The 16544-nt window shown below is 38.4% G+C and overlaps 1 protein-coding gene across 15 annotated transcripts in view; it reads right to left on the reverse strand.

Moving 5' to 3' along the window:
* The window catches only part of MBNL1 (muscleblind like splicing regulator 1), a 176514-nt gene extending 166305 nt beyond the window's left edge, over positions 1-10209 (reverse strand). For 4 of the 15 annotated variants that reach the window (XR_012331301.1, XM_019934373.3, XM_019934370.3 and 1 more), the window contains exon 1: positions 10002-10209. The gene's annotated coding sequence lies outside the window, so the exon portion shown is untranslated. The remainder of the gene's footprint in view (positions 1-10001) is intronic. The other 11 variants (XM_033855301.2, XM_019934365.3, XM_033855299.2 and 8 more) reach the window with 7 other exon arrangements.
* Positions 10210-16544: the final 6335 nt, after the last annotated feature.

Consider the following 16544-nt stretch of genomic DNA (forward strand, 5'->3'; position numbering starts at 1 on the left):
TCTGGATATTTCAAATTAATTTTTGGAAAGGTCCTGCAATACCTCAGAGAGACTCTACACCTGGGTTAAAGATTTGCTTGTATTCCCTGTTGTTCACTTTCCCGACGCTCATCAAATCTCTCAAAGTTTTCTGATAAGGTATTTAAGACCAACTGCCTTATATGAAGGCCATTAAGTTGACAATGCAGCTTTCCCTGAAATTTTCAAATAATGAAAATTCAAATAATGGCTCAAAATAATTTGGAGTAAATTTGTCTAGTTAAGGTTGGCCCAGTGAATAGAGAAAGCAAAGACGAATTTCTAATTTTAATACTATTTAATCTTAGTTACTTTAGGATGAAATTTTCTAAGCATTATCTATAATTCAATAAAAACAGATTTTTACCATATCTTTGTAGCACAAGGCCAAAACCAGATAAGGAAAAAAAAAAAGTCTAATAATAGAAAAAGGCATGTTCTGAGTGTGATTTTCACATAATACTAAAAGGCACATAAACAAAAGGCAAAATGAAACAGTTAACATTATTTTCTCTAGCTCTACATAAACACATTTAAAGACATAAACAGTGCAATTTGAAAATTATTTTCTGTGGATATAGACCATCTAAATAAAGTGGTAAATCTTTATAAATAGAATCTTTTTCTTGAAAACTGTCTTGATTTCATAAGAACTTCTCTATGTGTATTAAATACAGTCATTGTTCTGACATGCTTTGCTTAAACTCTCTTAAGCCATTTACTTGTAAAAGGCATGTAAGTGCCTTATGTAAAAAGGCCTACGAGTACTCCTGCAAAGCTTTCTATTCTATTTGAAATATAACTATCCTCACAACCCCAGGTAACTGTTAACTCAATGCAACTGGTTATTTATTCCCATAGGTAAATAATTCTGTTTATAAGAACGTCTGATTATTAAGGATCTTTATTTCCAGCAAAAAGAATGTCACAGTTACACTGATACCTTCCCTAAAATAGCAAGGTCTGAGAAGTATAAATGTCAGCTACATTGAGCACATTGCAAACTTGTTTTATCATGTATCTATCTGCCACCTGGTTTATCATTGAGGATCATTTACACCAGTGTTCTGCATGAACTTTTAACAGGGGACCGCAACTGCCTAGCCGTCAATGAGACATTTCTTAGCAAACAACAACATACCCCTAAAGATGAAATTACGCTTACTTCAGAATTACCAATTTGGAATAAAGAATTTAACAACCCTGTCTTTTAAAAGAGCTTGACACAGAAATGAACTGTTTTAAGAATTTAACAGGTATCTTCCACTTACCCAAGTTATAGGTCCTGATAAAATATAATTTTAAGTGTTTTTCTCTGATATATTAAAATATAGTTCTTTATACTAAAAGACCTCACAAGGAGCAATGTGATGAACAGGGATAACATTAACAAAGCTTTTAAAATTTTGGATGAAAAGTTTTAAAAATTCTTACCATATTTTTATTTTTTTATTTTTTTGCGGTACGCGGGCCTCTCACTGCTGTGGCCTCTCCTGTTGCGGAGCACAGGCTCCGGACGCGCAGGCTCAGCGGCCATGGCTCACGGGCCCAGCCGCTCCGCGGCATGTGGGATCTTCCCGGACCGGGGCACGAACCCATGTCACCTGCATCTGCAGGCAGACTCTCAACCACTGCGCCACCAGGGAAGCCCTCTTACCATGTTTTTAAAATCATTTTTAATACCTCCCATCACCTTTAACATCCACATCTAACACTTGCTACATCCTGTGGACCCAAAGCCTGTCACTTTTTCCCTAGCACACATGTCCCTTTCATTCTCCTGTCATTGTCCTTTTTTAGTCCCTCATCTCTATCCTACAATCTCCACTTCATCCTATGTATGTCCTATTCTTCCTCTAAAAAATGTCACTAAAACACAACTCCTGTACAGTTACTTGCCAAAGCAAATGTTTCCTAATGTTCCCATTGTGAATCAAACTTACTACCTGGTCCTCAGTGCCCTCCAAAGTGGAGCCCCTATCTCCCTTTCCCACCTGATTCTTCGTTTCTTCTACCCTGTTAACTGCCCCTCCCTAGGCCTTTTCTCTCTCTCCTCTTACTTTCTACTCATTCTTCTAGCGTCTCCTCAAATGCTGTAGTAAGTTTTACTCTTCTGAATTATTCCAAATGTTTACAGTTTCCATCTCCTATCAGTACCCAACACAAGTGTTTTTTAAATTTTATTTTTATTCTTTGACGTACAAGCATGGGTTCTAGAACTGGACTACCTTGGTTCCGCTCCTTGTTGTGCCACTTCCTAGTTAAGAAACCATGGGCAATTAACTTTGTGCCTCAGTTTCCCCATCTTTGAAACCGAGATATTAACAGTACACATCTCATAAGGCTGTTCTGAGGAATGTGTGAATTAATTCATAAACTTTACCCTGGCACAAAGAAAGCAGTTCAAGATGTTAGTAATCATTGTTAAAGCTATTAGCCTCATCACCATTCTTTGTACATGACTGCAAGCAAGACAAAAAAATGGTTAAAAATATGGACATTGGAATAAAGAAGAAAAAAGATCTCACAGCTCTGCAAACTACCAAAAGTGTTTTCTAGTCATGCTAGTCATCTTTAAGATAAAAGTCATAAGGGATATTTTACAGCTGTCGGAAAGATTAAATGAGATATTTTGTAAAGAAATGTATAGCAAGTGGCACTTTTATTAGTAACATGTTTATAATTTCACAGATGTAAGAATTAAACAATAGAAAGAGTAAATGGTTTTTCCCAGTCCACACACCTAGTCACATCTGGTTTGGTGAAATAAAATCTATACATTGTGAGACTTTTGTGCCCCACCTCCCAAAGTCTATTACTCCTTTCAAGATGTAGACAAAATGAAATAAATATATAAAGATACGATAATTTTTAAATGATAATAATAACATCAGTATCACCTCTTATATTTACAAAGTGTTCCACTTCTCAAAACACGTTACCCCCAAATGAGGTCTGTTTTTGTTGTTCTACCGGCACTGCAACAAAGATTGTACTTTCAAAACAAATTTAGATATACTGTTTATAGAAACTGATGTTATCATTTCATAGCATGGCTTTTTGAAACTAAGATTTAGTAAACAGAAATATCAATGAGGGAATCTTTGTGCCGAATACTGAGTTTGCAAACTCAATGGCTCAGAGCTTTTTTCTCCAACTCCCCCCCCCCCCCGCCCCCCCCCCCACCGCAGCTAGCCATTTGCCCTCCTATTATATCTGTGGCCTGTGGCCTAACTTGACTATCACCATCCCACCCCATATCCTATCTTTCTACTAGGATAAGAGCTAGCCACCCACATAGAGTGCTAAAAGGTCATTGTAAAGGTAATTCTTTTCTTGTAATCAGATAAGACAGAAACAAATAAAATGTTAACCTATCATTATTACTATCATCAACAATGCTGATAAACAGATTGTTGAATACTGGATTAGATTAAATTTTTTGGATGCAATAAGCTGTGTATGGTCTGTAAGTTTTAATACTAAGTCAAGTTCAAAAAGTATCTTTAGTGATATTCTAAATATGAATATGAATTGCTTAATGCCTTATTTGGCATTCTTGTTATTTAACCTGCTTTTGACGTGTTTTGACTATTAAACTGTAAAGTCTTTCACTGTTTAGATTTCCTCACACTCCCACTGCATATACTATTGTTACCATAAATTTTTCGAATTTTCTGAGTCTATTCAGTCATAATCATTGTAGACAATGTCAGTATGCGGGGATTTGGAGTACAGTAAGTATACACAATGTTACCACATCTTTCACAATCATGTACTTAAAATATTCATGAATTATTTTTAAAAACCTACAAAATTGTATTCACAATTGTGACACTTCTACCAGTGCCTGAAATCATCAGCTATATCTTGTTTTTCTTTTTTCACTTTTCTTCTATTCAACGTCACATTAAATTGTATACTCTGGCTGTCTCTGATTAAAATCTCCCTGCTAATATATAGTTCTCTCATTGCTGTTCATTATATATTATACGTTTCCTTTCCCAAAATGAAATCACTGGGTTTTTGGTATATTTTAGTATTACTTCCACTGCTTAACTTTAGTATATAGATTTTTTAGCAAACAACCTTGTAATTATCAGCTTACTTTTAACCTAGCTTTCTCTTGAACAAATTTTCTACATCCACTGTTCACCCCATTTACCCACTTTGGTTTCTGATACATTTGTAACTATCTGGTGACTTCAAAAACTGATATTTTATGGTATTCAACAGTAATACTAATGACAAAGCTATCAATATTTTAGTATAGGACGTTTGGAAATCTATATATTTCTACCAGCAAAAGGAACTAAATAAATGAACTAGAACATGTATGAAAATTATGTCTGGATGTTAAATGTATACATATGAACAATATGGAAATATCACTAAATAGATATAATTAATGCTGCTTTAACAGAATAATATTTTTATAATGTTAAAAAATAAAGAATACCTTTTGTTTTCCACTATTAATGCGTTAGAACTGTTTGTTCCCTTTATTACATGTATTGGTCAGAGCTACATTAAGACGTATCTTCCCTTATCTCAACTTCCATACCATGTTACCTAGCCTCTGCTTATGAAATATCACTTTCCACTTTACAGTTATTTTCAAAACTCTTACTTCCCCTACCAGACTGCCACCTCTTTGAGGAAAAGGTATATCTTAAGTTTGGCAAATCTCACTGAACATAGCTTGCTATTTTTGCCAAAATACGTATTTTCCTATGAATCAACTTTACAAAATAAAATAATATCTCAAATCAGCATGCAATGTTCATTTCACATGATTAAACGTGTTCCCATGATCCTAGAATCTTGTTAACTCTTTAAAACAAATTTATTCTTAATTAAGAGCTTCCCGACTATTTTAAAAGTGGAAATATAGCGAAAATCCAGTCTCAAGATAAATTTTTTTAAGAATCCTTTAGAGGAAGAAATATTGTCATTTTGTGAATTCTGCTAAAGAGGGACTGGAATGGAGTTGTTTTTTTTTTTAACATCTTTATTGGAGTATAATTGCTTTACAATGGTGTTATCACAATTCTTTTTAATAATATTATGTTATTTAATATCCAGGTGATTTGAATAAACTGGCATTGCCTTGGGAAAAGTTTTATCTTCTAATATACATTCACACACAAATTGTATCCACACTTGATGGGACTATGTACCTTATTAGCTATTATTCACCTCTTTGGGTATATGAAAGATACACTTCTCGATTTCTTAAAACAATGTCCAAAGAGATGACAGTTTTCTCCTTTGGAGCATATACACTACTTGAAGCATGATACTTATTTCAGAAATACCTTCACCTTTTAAAAATAATTGATCTCAGTGGAAAAGTAATTTTCCACTCTATCCAATATGCCTACATTTCATCTTGAGATTAATATATCCTGAACTCTTTTTGACAAAGGATCGCCACAGAATCCTAGAGTAAGATCTCAAAAATAGTGGGAAAAGTAACAAATACAGAATGCCTAAAACTCTAACATAAATTCTTCAAAGGATTTTTATGGACGTCACAGGCAGAAGTGATAAGATGCCTCTCAGAAAACATGAATAATTATCTGACAGAGATCTAATGAAATCATTAAAAGACTAACAATAATATGTAGAAAACTATAATCTCGCATTTGCTAAGTGTTTTTCCAAGGATATAGCTGTAATGCTTATATAAATGTATATTTTTATAATATGAAAACACTACTACATAAACCCCGAGTTCCCTACCTCAACTCTAAAAATACAAAGTACGTCTAGAGACTTTTAGTGCCCTATGTCAATAGCTCTTCTTGAATCCTCTGCACTGTGATCAATAATTCTCCAACCATTAGTGAATCTGCTCCATGACTCATCAGAAATGATCTACAAAGTTAATGGGGATGACTGTCCCCCGCAGGTTCCACACATGCATTGACACTAATGGCAGTTATGCCTCCTGTAGGTGGGGGACAGATTCAAGATGGCACCAAGCCGGGAGGCAACTCTTCCGAGATTCTCCATAAAACTTGCTCCCTTCCCCGCCCCACCCCCACCAAAGAAGAACTCACTGCATCCAACCTGTCTTATATCTTTGGTATCCTTCAAGGAAATAAAAGTAAGCGTATGTTATATGGATGCAAAAGAACCACGTTTTTTTTCAGTTTAACACTCACTGTGCATGGCAAAATGTACTTCGGTTTTGAAAATATCTGAAAGGAATGTTTCCAGGTCCTAGGCCATTGTGTTTTGTTCACCAGTCAGATGCTTTCTCAAAATGTGTTCATATTATAAAGACAAGGTCTCTGTGTATAGGATTCCTCAAAGCCCAGAACATTACTACAGAAACGTATTCTTACCTCTCCTAACATTCAAAACAATGCCTCTTCCCTCCAGGTGAAAAATCTTTCTTGTGAATTCATTAATCCTCGATTAACATACAGTCAGGAGTTTGGACTTATTTGGGGTTTTATTCTCTAAAGGTGGAAAGTCACAGCAAAGGAAAATATATATGAAGCATTTGAAGATAATTGCTATTTACTGAAAACTCTATTTTAAAATTTAAAAATAAATTTTAGTGACTCGTTTGTGTTTGGTAACTTCAGGACAATGATAACTATAGTGTCTCTAAAATGTTCCTAAGTAGCAATCATACTCTATTCTGGCCTTTGAGAGGTGTTAAGACTCATCCCCTAATTATAAGCCTTTTCTCTGTTATTACTACCTCGCCATTAAATCTCTAAACTAAATAGTAGTTTTGAGGATACAAAAATAGATGTTAGGTGGTGTGTTTTCTCAAATTTTGGTTACAATGGATAAGAAAGATGAGGTATTCCTATGTATAATAAACTTCTTTAGCTTGTAAAAATAAAAATCCTTTTTATTGTGTTTTGACCAGCAAACTCCTTAGGCTTTCTACCAGAATAGTGCTTTCTTGCGTTATTCTAGAACAGCCCTGTCCAATAGAAATACAATGCAAACCACACTTGTTATTTTAAGTTTTCTAGTAGCAGTATTTTTTAAAACGTGAAAAGAAACACATGAAATTAATCTAACAATATATTCTACTGAAACCAATATATCCAGAATATTATCCCTGCCACATATAATCAATATAAAAAAATAGTATCAGATGTCTTATATTCTTTCTTTTGTACAAAGTGTTCAAAATCGAGTACGTATTGTACACTTAGAGCAAACCTCAATCCAGAAAACCACATCTCAAGTGCTCAATAGTCACATGTGGCCAACGGCTACTGTACTGGACAGCACGTTCTAGATTCCAAAAATATGAAGCTTTTTGGCCTAAAAGGCCACACACTTTAAAATCTCCCTATGTAACATCCTCTGTGATCGGTATTGCCATTAGGATTTTATATTGAACCAAATATTTAAGTGACTATATTTCACTTCCTTCTTCTGCTCCCCTGACCTTCATATCTACGGCCCACCCTGATGCCTCAGAGTGTAAGAAACCCCAATCACCTATTCTTTTCATCTTCTTCTAAGCAAGATCTGAGATATTCTCTAATCTCTGCATCTTCTATCACCAAGCAGAAAGCCAGAAGGTGCAGCAAGGCTATTCTCTCTGTTTCCATAAATAGATATATCAAATACAGGCCTAATGTATGGCGACAATGATAAATGCAAGGGCGATTTTTTTGATTACAGTAAAGACAGGAAATTTTATATAAAAAAGTAATACACCCTTCCTCAATCAGAAATACGATTTTACTCCCTCCCTCCCCCGCCAGGAGAAACCTTGAGATATTCTGTTCTTGTTCTGGAACAGAACCCAGTGTTTCATTTCATAGGAATTCCGTGCCCAGAGGAAGAACAGAATGTTGGAATCAAAATTTAATGAATTCAACTTGGAGTCTAAGTTTGCCCCAAATGTGGAAATGTAAACACAAGCAATAATATCTCAAACCATAAAACACTTTGGATTCTCTGTTGGCATGGCTGCATAGAGTATCACACACGATGTGTATCTGCACACAAATTTGTTCTTAGTTACGTGAGGAAAAAAAAATTAAACTAGGCACATGTGAGGTTTTCTGAGTCTCTTAGTAATAATACAACCTGATTATTACGTCTTTAGTGACACTGTAATTATAGACGAATGGATAAACAGGTTTTCTGGTGCTGACCCAACTTGTTCCTTAAAACACAAAAGGCAACTTTTGCAAGGAAACCCCCCACTGAACAAATAAAACTAAAAGCTTTGTCTACCTTTTGAAAGAAGGCCTAACAACACGCTAGTAATCCAAAAAAAAATTCACCCCCGTGCAAATACACAACACTGATGAAACTCAGAAAGCTGGAGATTTCCTAAAACACAGTTCGGAGCTGTAGTTGTCACCAACTTTAAGAAAGCAAAGATACAAGTGACAACAATGTGCTTTCACAGGCTACAAAATAACTTTATTCAGAGTCTCCAGCTATAGCACCATATCTAAGACATTCTAAGGACTGAACTAAGTATTCCTGGGATAAATTTTACAGTCTTTGAACTTTCATTTTAACTTGTCTCAGTGATAACATTTTATCTCAACAGCAAGACAGGGAGCAACACCAACGCTCTCAGGAACCCACAGAGATAACATGGAGTGGCTCACTTATGCTGGTATAGAATAGTTACGTACTAACTACCCTCTGGGTATAAACAGGCACTGTGTTCAAACCCAGGAGGGGGGAACACCGTGTCCACTGGTGTAGTATTTCAAAGCACATTGCAGACGGCCTGCAAATCCAAAGGCATTAATTATGACTTCTCTCTCACTGTATTAATTTGTTTGAGAAATTCCTCCGAGTAGGGCAGAGTTTACCATCCATTTGCTATCGGCTTGTGCCTGGGCTGGTGGGCACGCAAAGTAAAGGCAGTGGCAATAACCTTTCTGGCAGCTTCTTACTCAATCTTAATCCTAGGGAAGTGCACTCCACGGAAATACAGCACAGAATCCTAGTAGCCGCATATTCTCCCGGCCCAGGAGAGATTCAAGAACACAATTACTCTTCCAGCTTCACCACTGTACTTGTAAAGTGCTGTGAGAGGGGCAAGCATAAGCTCCACCATATACCTGCTCGTGTTACAGGCTCTGGAATCAAAGTATTCTCACATGACACATTACTACCAATAACAGATTCCGGCTCCGTTTAAAAAAAGAAAAGGGGTGGGGGGGGGAGGCCGCGCTACATATTTGTCCTGCTTTTGTCTAAAAAACCAGAACCCAAGTCCTAACTACTTTTCATTCTTTTCAACCTTTCATGAAAGCAATTCAGTCCACTAACTGCGGCTCCACCCTGAGAGCGCCTATACTTACTTTTCTTACAGTTTTTGAGTGACGCACTACAAAACGATGGGAAAAAAAAAAAAGAGCCCTCTCATGCAGGGCTTCTTCCGCCCTGTAAACTTGGCAAAAGGCAAACTGGACTGAAATACAGCACTCTCCATATAAGGAAGCCCAGCTAAACATGTCATGCGTAATTTATGGGTAGCAGGCAGAGAATTAACCTTTGCGTGCACATACTTGGCCCAGATGAAAACCGGACTGGATGGCAGCCCCAGGGGCAGGGATGCGGGATCTCTTGGGAGAAACCGTGGCTCCCATCGGATGGACTCGCATCTCCCCCCGACAAAGGTCGTTAAGTTGTAAGTACACTTCCACGCACCTGTTTCTTTTATCCGCCACCACCACCACCACCCCCCTTCTTTCTTTCTCTTTCTTTCTCTTAGGCTGCCAAGTGGGAAGCTGGCAGTGCTGACAGTGTCCGCAGAGCCCAGGGAAGGGCTCCTCGCAGCTGGGCTGCAGCTGCAACCTCCCGCTTTCCCTCTAGCTCGAGATGGTGTGTGATAGGAAACCATCCAGCGTGCTGAGCCGGCCCAAGCGTCCTCTCACTTCCTCCTTCAGCCATGTACAGCCCCGAAAGAACACGAACAATGCAGAGCAGCAGACCAGCACGAGCAAACTGTGAAAATGGAAACTTACCTCTCACATTTTTTTTTCAGAGGCAGCCCGACTGCCGAGCGAGTGCCCAAGGCATTGTGGGAGTCATGATTCCAAGAGGCCCGCGATTTAAAATTGAACTTGTCAGTTCCCGGTCACGGGAGCATTGTGAGCGCCACAACTCATTCAGCTGCAGTGAAAAGACTGTTGCATGTCGCTGTGCAGCCTCTTATCGCCGAGGTCTGGTTTCCGCTGCTGCTGCGCGGCCCCTCCCCCGCCGGCCCAGCCCCACCAGGAAGCCCTGGGCGGACTCGTCGAGCCCCGGAACCCACGCGGCGGCGAATAAAACGCTCTTCAACTTTCCGCCGCCCCTCGGCTCTGCTCCCCCGCCACCTCGTCGCCCCTCAACCAAACAAAGTCCGCTGGGGGTGGTCGTTGCCACCCGCCGACCGGCGCGGAGAGCAAAAGGAAACCCGAGCTGGAGCTGGCGAGGTGCATCCCCGCCGCCTCCCGGTGGTATCTTCCATCTTATACGTTCAGCATTATAACCTCCGAGCTATAGTGCAGAGAGGACGCACCGCTACTACTTTCTGCTCCTTCCGACTGGCTGAGCCGACAAATCGGTTCGTTGTTGAAAGAGGCCCGTGGATGGGACTTGGTAAGGCAGCCGGCAAGGTTAGACTGAAGGTGAGTCTCAAAATCAGGATAAAACAGTAGCAGCTGGTGGGGCTGCCGCGTTAAAATGCACCACACAGTTTTTGAACCTGATGGCCCACAGGCGGGAAAGACATCCGCACGACTGCCAGTGTGTATCTTTCTCCAGTAACAGGGTGTCCACGGTTTTGGAATTCCTTAGTAAAACTTACTGTCACACAAGCACGAACACTCACATACCGGCTTCCCATCTACTTTGTAAATAATATTTGGAATGTGAAATCCCCTTCCTTCCCAACTCTGCATTATATGATTTATAGAAAGAAGAACCCCCTCTTTCAACATAAAATATTCATTTTCTTAAATACTGTAATAGTCCAAGGCAAATAAGTCATATCATTGCTGGAACAAAGGAAACCACAGCCCCAAATCATAATTCACTGGGTGTCGTAAGATGGAACTTGCCTTCACTTTGAATAGAAAGAATCCTGGACTATCGTTATGTGATCAAGTTTTAGAGATTGGCGCGGGGCGGGGGCAGAACTTCCTTTGGATTTAGGGAATAACTTGTTCAATGACGATTCTAATTAAAAACATTTTTTTCCATGTTTTGGACACAGTTTAGGACCAAATGCTAGCTACTGTGCGATGTACTTCCTACAAGTTTGTTAGGCTGTGTTAGAGAGGGTGGGGACAGCTTCAGGAGGAGAAGGAAAAACATCATGAAAGGTGCTAAAATACAAAAATACTTCTAGAGGCATTAATAACAGACTTGCGATCTCGACCCTTGGCTAGGTCCACAAAACACTGAGTTAATATTGTGCACTGCTCCCTTCCAGAACAAAGAAATTAATTAGATGGTGCCACTTCTCAGTGTTAATCATTGAAAAGTACCCAAGTGCACACACAGTGGAAGCAAATTTAAAAGGAAACCGACACTTTCTCAGAGAACAGGGATGGGCATTCTCTATCTGCCAACTGGTAGCTACCCCAAGCTATGAGGACTTCTTTTCTTCTAATTCAGCATTCATTTCAACAACTACATCAAGTGCCTGCTATGCCAGAGATTCAAGAATGGATAACACAGAGTTCCTACCCTCAAGGATAATACCTCTACCAAGGAAGAGGCTACTGAAGAGAAAAATAAACCAATTAATTCCACCTGAAGGATAAATGCTAAAATGATGAAGGCAAGCCCAAGATGGGCCTGAGTAGATTCAAGAAGGCTTCCTGGAAGAGTGACTTTAACAGGTCCCTTGAAAGGTGTGTAGCAATTAGCAAGATAAAGGGAATTGAGTCCAGGTCCACTGGAGAAAAGAGCCTGGCAAATACAGTGGACCTGCCAGTCTTTCTGTTAGAAGTGCAAGCCGGATACTTATAGGAGAGTGGCAGCAAATGAGCTAAATGTAGGTCTGTGTTAATCCAAGGGTCTCAACTTTACTCTGAAAACTGTGATGATCTAGATGAGTTTACACAGCAAGGAGATAGGTGAAATTTGGACTTGCATTTCAGAAAGATCCTGTAGCAGCAGCTTGGAGGGTGAATGGGAGTGTAGGGTGGAGGCCGATGGAAGAAGGGTGAATGGGTGTGGACAGACTGGAAAAATGACTCATGCAGGGAATGAGGAAGGGAGGAGACTCCCAAGTCCCTGGCTAAGCCTACTGGATTGTTTGCTACTTGCTTTTTAATTTCTCCAGTTTGCCTCCATTCTCCTTGACAATAGACCTTGACTTCTGAGCTGGGCCACCTATGCCTGTGCCGGCAGGTGGGTGCCCTCACTGGCTTCCACGTGCCTCTCCTCAGAATGTCCAGTGAACCGCTGAGGGCTAATCCTGGTTGTAGGAACTTATTTTCAATTGTTCTCAGACCCTTGCAGACTTCCAGGTTAGAGCTTTGGTGTTCTTCTTTCATGTGGGTTAGAAAATTCGCTGTTGGGAGCAACATGGTGAAAAACAAGACTTTGAACCTGCGTGGTGCAAGAGTGGAAATTATTTTTCCACTTCAGCACTGGAGGAGGGGAGACGTTCTGGGAACAAAAGAAAAATTGAAGCCGAGACAAATTTTCTGCTCCACTGAACAGAATACAAAGAAATACAAGAAAGACCCTTGAATGTTAGAAACAGTAGAATAAACATCCTAGTAAATGACAAAGAAGAGAGGAAAAAATGTTATTTCACATAAGAAAACTCATACAAAACAATGGTCAACCTAGGACTCCAAAGTGAGTCAAAATAAATGATGATATAAAACTTCATTGCCACTGGTTTAGCTTAATTTATTATCATTGATAATACTGTAACATGAATAATGACATGTAACATTTTGAAGCAGTGCAGCAAACACCAGATCATATGTTAAAAATATTAAATCATGTTGCCAGCTTTCAACTACCAGTGGCATTCTAACCACATTTCAAATTGTGGAAATTATTAAAAAATCATTATAGTAATAAAAAGTAAATAGTTCCCATTTATAATACCAATCATATTCCCTCAGTGCTAGGATAGCATTATGGTTTCTCTTCTATGAAGTGTAGTGTTCATAGTTCATAGGCTCATGAGTAAGTATATCTATAAGTATAAAAAGAATGTCATTTGTGGGTGGAGAGGGAAATTATAGAAAACAATTTCAGATGAAATAAAACTACATTTTCAGATAAAGGAAAGAATATTCACTGCAGTTTCCTGAAATATTTCAGACCATTCAAGTCTTAATTATACCAATGAATCCCAATAGAAATACAGTTAAGGAATATGGTTTTCAGAGATAACATCAGCTACCTGGTTTACAATAACACAGATAAAGGAAATGGTAGCATTTATCTTTTTCATTCAAATGAGAGTCTTTATGGCACTCTGTAAGCGTGTGTGTGTGTGTGTGTGTGTGTGTGTGTGTGTGTGTGTGTGTGAACTGTATCTTTCTTGTCCTACACACCACATTTCTTTTTTTACATCTTTATTGGAGTATAATTGCTTTACAATGGTGTGTTAGCTTCTGCTTTATAACAAAGTGAATCAGTTATACATATACATATGTTCCCATATCTCTTCCCTCTTGCGTCTCCCTCCCTCCCACCCTCCCTATCCCACCCCTCCAGGCGGTCACAAAGCACCGAGCTGATCTCCCTGTGCTATGTGGCTGCTTCCCACTAGCTATCTACCTTACGTTTGATAGTGTATATATATCCATGCCTCTCTCTCGCTTTGTCACAGTTTACCCTTCCCCCTCCCCATATCCTCAAATCCATTCTCTAGTAGATCTGTGTCTTTATTCCTTACACACCACATTTATAGCTCAGTAAGCTCTCACTGCTGTCCAAATATTTGCCTTTTCTGCCCCTCCCCCAACAAATCATCTAAATGAAAATATCCCAAGGTATGCTTCTTAAAACTCGAAATATGAAAAGGTCTTGAATCACAGATCTAGGAATACTGTTATTATACCAGAGTAAAAAGAATCCATTACAAGATAGTGTCAAAACTGGGACCCAAATTCAGGCCCCATGATTTTTGACCCATGTTTAAATATAGATGGTTAAGAGAAGAAGCTGCTGGAAGGCAGTGAAGAATTGGAAACACTTTCATATGATGAATCTATTTTAAGTACATGCATTAAATGTATCTCCATTCAGTTTCACAGCAGGGAAGGGGGTGGAAGCATTCTTCTGTAGCCTGGATTCAAACTTGTTCAGATATCTGAACAAATATACTTGATAGAATTGTGTGAATTTAGTTTATCTAAATTTAGTTTAGGACCTTTATATATTTCACATATCAAGTAAGTTTTTAAAATTATGCCTAGTATTTAAATATAAATAATATATATTCTATTGTGTGTATATATAGTATGTTATATAATAGAACATATTGCATATACAATATATATACCACTTAATGTACAAAACACATAAATGTAAAAATATATAAAACCAATATATTTGTCTTAAAATGTTTATAAAGATTAAGACTGAGTTAAAATATTAATTTTATCATGCATTTTTCAATTAACCTATTTTACCTAAAAGTTGAATCTAAATCTTCATTATAATCATTTTAGTATCTAGAAATAGGGAAATAGAAAGCAAATACGTTTCAGAATTAAAGGTTTAGAACCACAGAATTTTAGTAGAGAATGGACATTAGAGCCCATCTGGCCCTGTTCCCTTGTTAGACCAGAAAATACTGTATAAGTAAATTGGAACCATGACAGAGAAGAGCTAGCATCAATGTCTTCTGATTCAGGCCATTTATTTTCATCATTTTCTTAAAGACACTAGGACAACAAGAATATAGGCATAAGTGCTCCCCAAGTTTAATGTGAAGAAGAGCCACATTAGATTTCTAGGAATATAATTCTTTCCTCCTCTATTTCTTCCTTGTTTTTTCTTTTTTTCTCCTTTCCATTTTTCCATCCTTCCTTCCTTCCTTCCTTCCTTACAGAAAACACATTCACACAATGCCTCTGTTTCACAAATGTTCATGGAGTATCCACTGTGTTAAGTAAGTCCTGTTCTAGGCAGTATGGTTACAGAAATGAACGACACATCCCAATCACTTCCTTCAAGGAGTTTACAGTCTCTTAGAGGGAGACAGGCACTAAACAAGTAAAGAATAAATATGTAGAAAAAGATAAATATCTGAGGCAATTTCAGATGGAGGTAAGTACTATGAAGTAAAAGAAAGCAGGTTGAGGGGAAAAGGAGGGGAGGCTGTGTTTGTTAAACAGGATAGTTGGTCAAGGATTGAGATGGTCAGAAGTAGGCAGAGTCCTCAAAGAAGTGAGAACTGGGGAAAAATCATTCAAAGCCTTGGGAACTGTAGGTCTAGAACCTTGAATCCTGAGCTCATGCTAGGGCTGGAAATCCCATGACTGATAAAAAACGAATGGGATACCTAACCTCAAGGAGTTTACTGTCCAGTGAGAGAATCGATGAATCTTAATAAAATTAATCACACTCAAAATGCAAAGCTCCAATCATGATAATTTTGCTCAGCGGGAACCATTGACATGTTTGGTTATATTGGAGTTGGGGGGGGCCAGTATAATTGGCACAGGATCCAGATTTGCTTTTCACGGAGATAACTAGATTATACTTGACTGCTGTGTACAGGAGCCTGATAGTCTAATCGCAGAACGGAACACAGGCGATACACCGCCGCTGAGAAGGAGAGCAAACCAGAAGAGTGGGCTCTGGCCAGGACAGCAAAGGCAGCAAATGGCTGAAGACCTGAGAGAAGAGAGTGATTTAGTTGCCTATAGCAGTGAGATACAGTAAACATTAGAATCTTCCATCTCAGAGCTGAAGAGAATCCATAAGATGACCAGCTCCAGGCCTTGAGAGAAGTGAAATGTGTGTGTGTGTGTGTGTGTGTGTGTGTGTGTGTGTGTATGTGTGTGCGTGAGAAAGAGAGATTTATTTCTTCCCTCAAGTCAACACAGGATAGAAAACTCAAAATTTCTGAAGACAGAACATTTTCATAAAATTCAGCAGTGATTCCAGTTCCCAGAAATAGACACTGATAATATTAGTTTACTTATTTCCAGGTTTTCCTCAACACATTTTTTTACACAATTGTTATTGTACTACATGTACAATTTTGTGCTGTTTTTTTCCCCACTTCACCTCATAATATAACTTTATAAAGCAAATAATATCTCCATGTCATTCATATTCATTAATAATCCTCATTTGTCACATAAAGTAACAGAGACTGGAGAATTGACCCCTGACCAAAACCTCACAGTTAATAAGGGGTCAAGCCTCCTGCCCCACAGTGCAGCATTTCTGAGCCTACGTCAGATCCTGAAGTCATGTGTCTAATGTGTAATACATTTCTATACATTCTTATCTAGGATATACACACTGTCTTCTAATACAGACTGTCATTAAGGAAAAGAAAATGTACACTAATGGTCTTTTAATAAGTAAAA

The sequence above is a fragment of the Tursiops truncatus genome, chromosome 4 (assembly GCF_011762595.2).
Source record: "Tursiops truncatus isolate mTurTru1 chromosome 4, mTurTru1.mat.Y, whole genome shotgun sequence".
NCBI lineage: Eukaryota > Metazoa > Chordata > Mammalia > Artiodactyla > Delphinidae > Tursiops > Tursiops truncatus.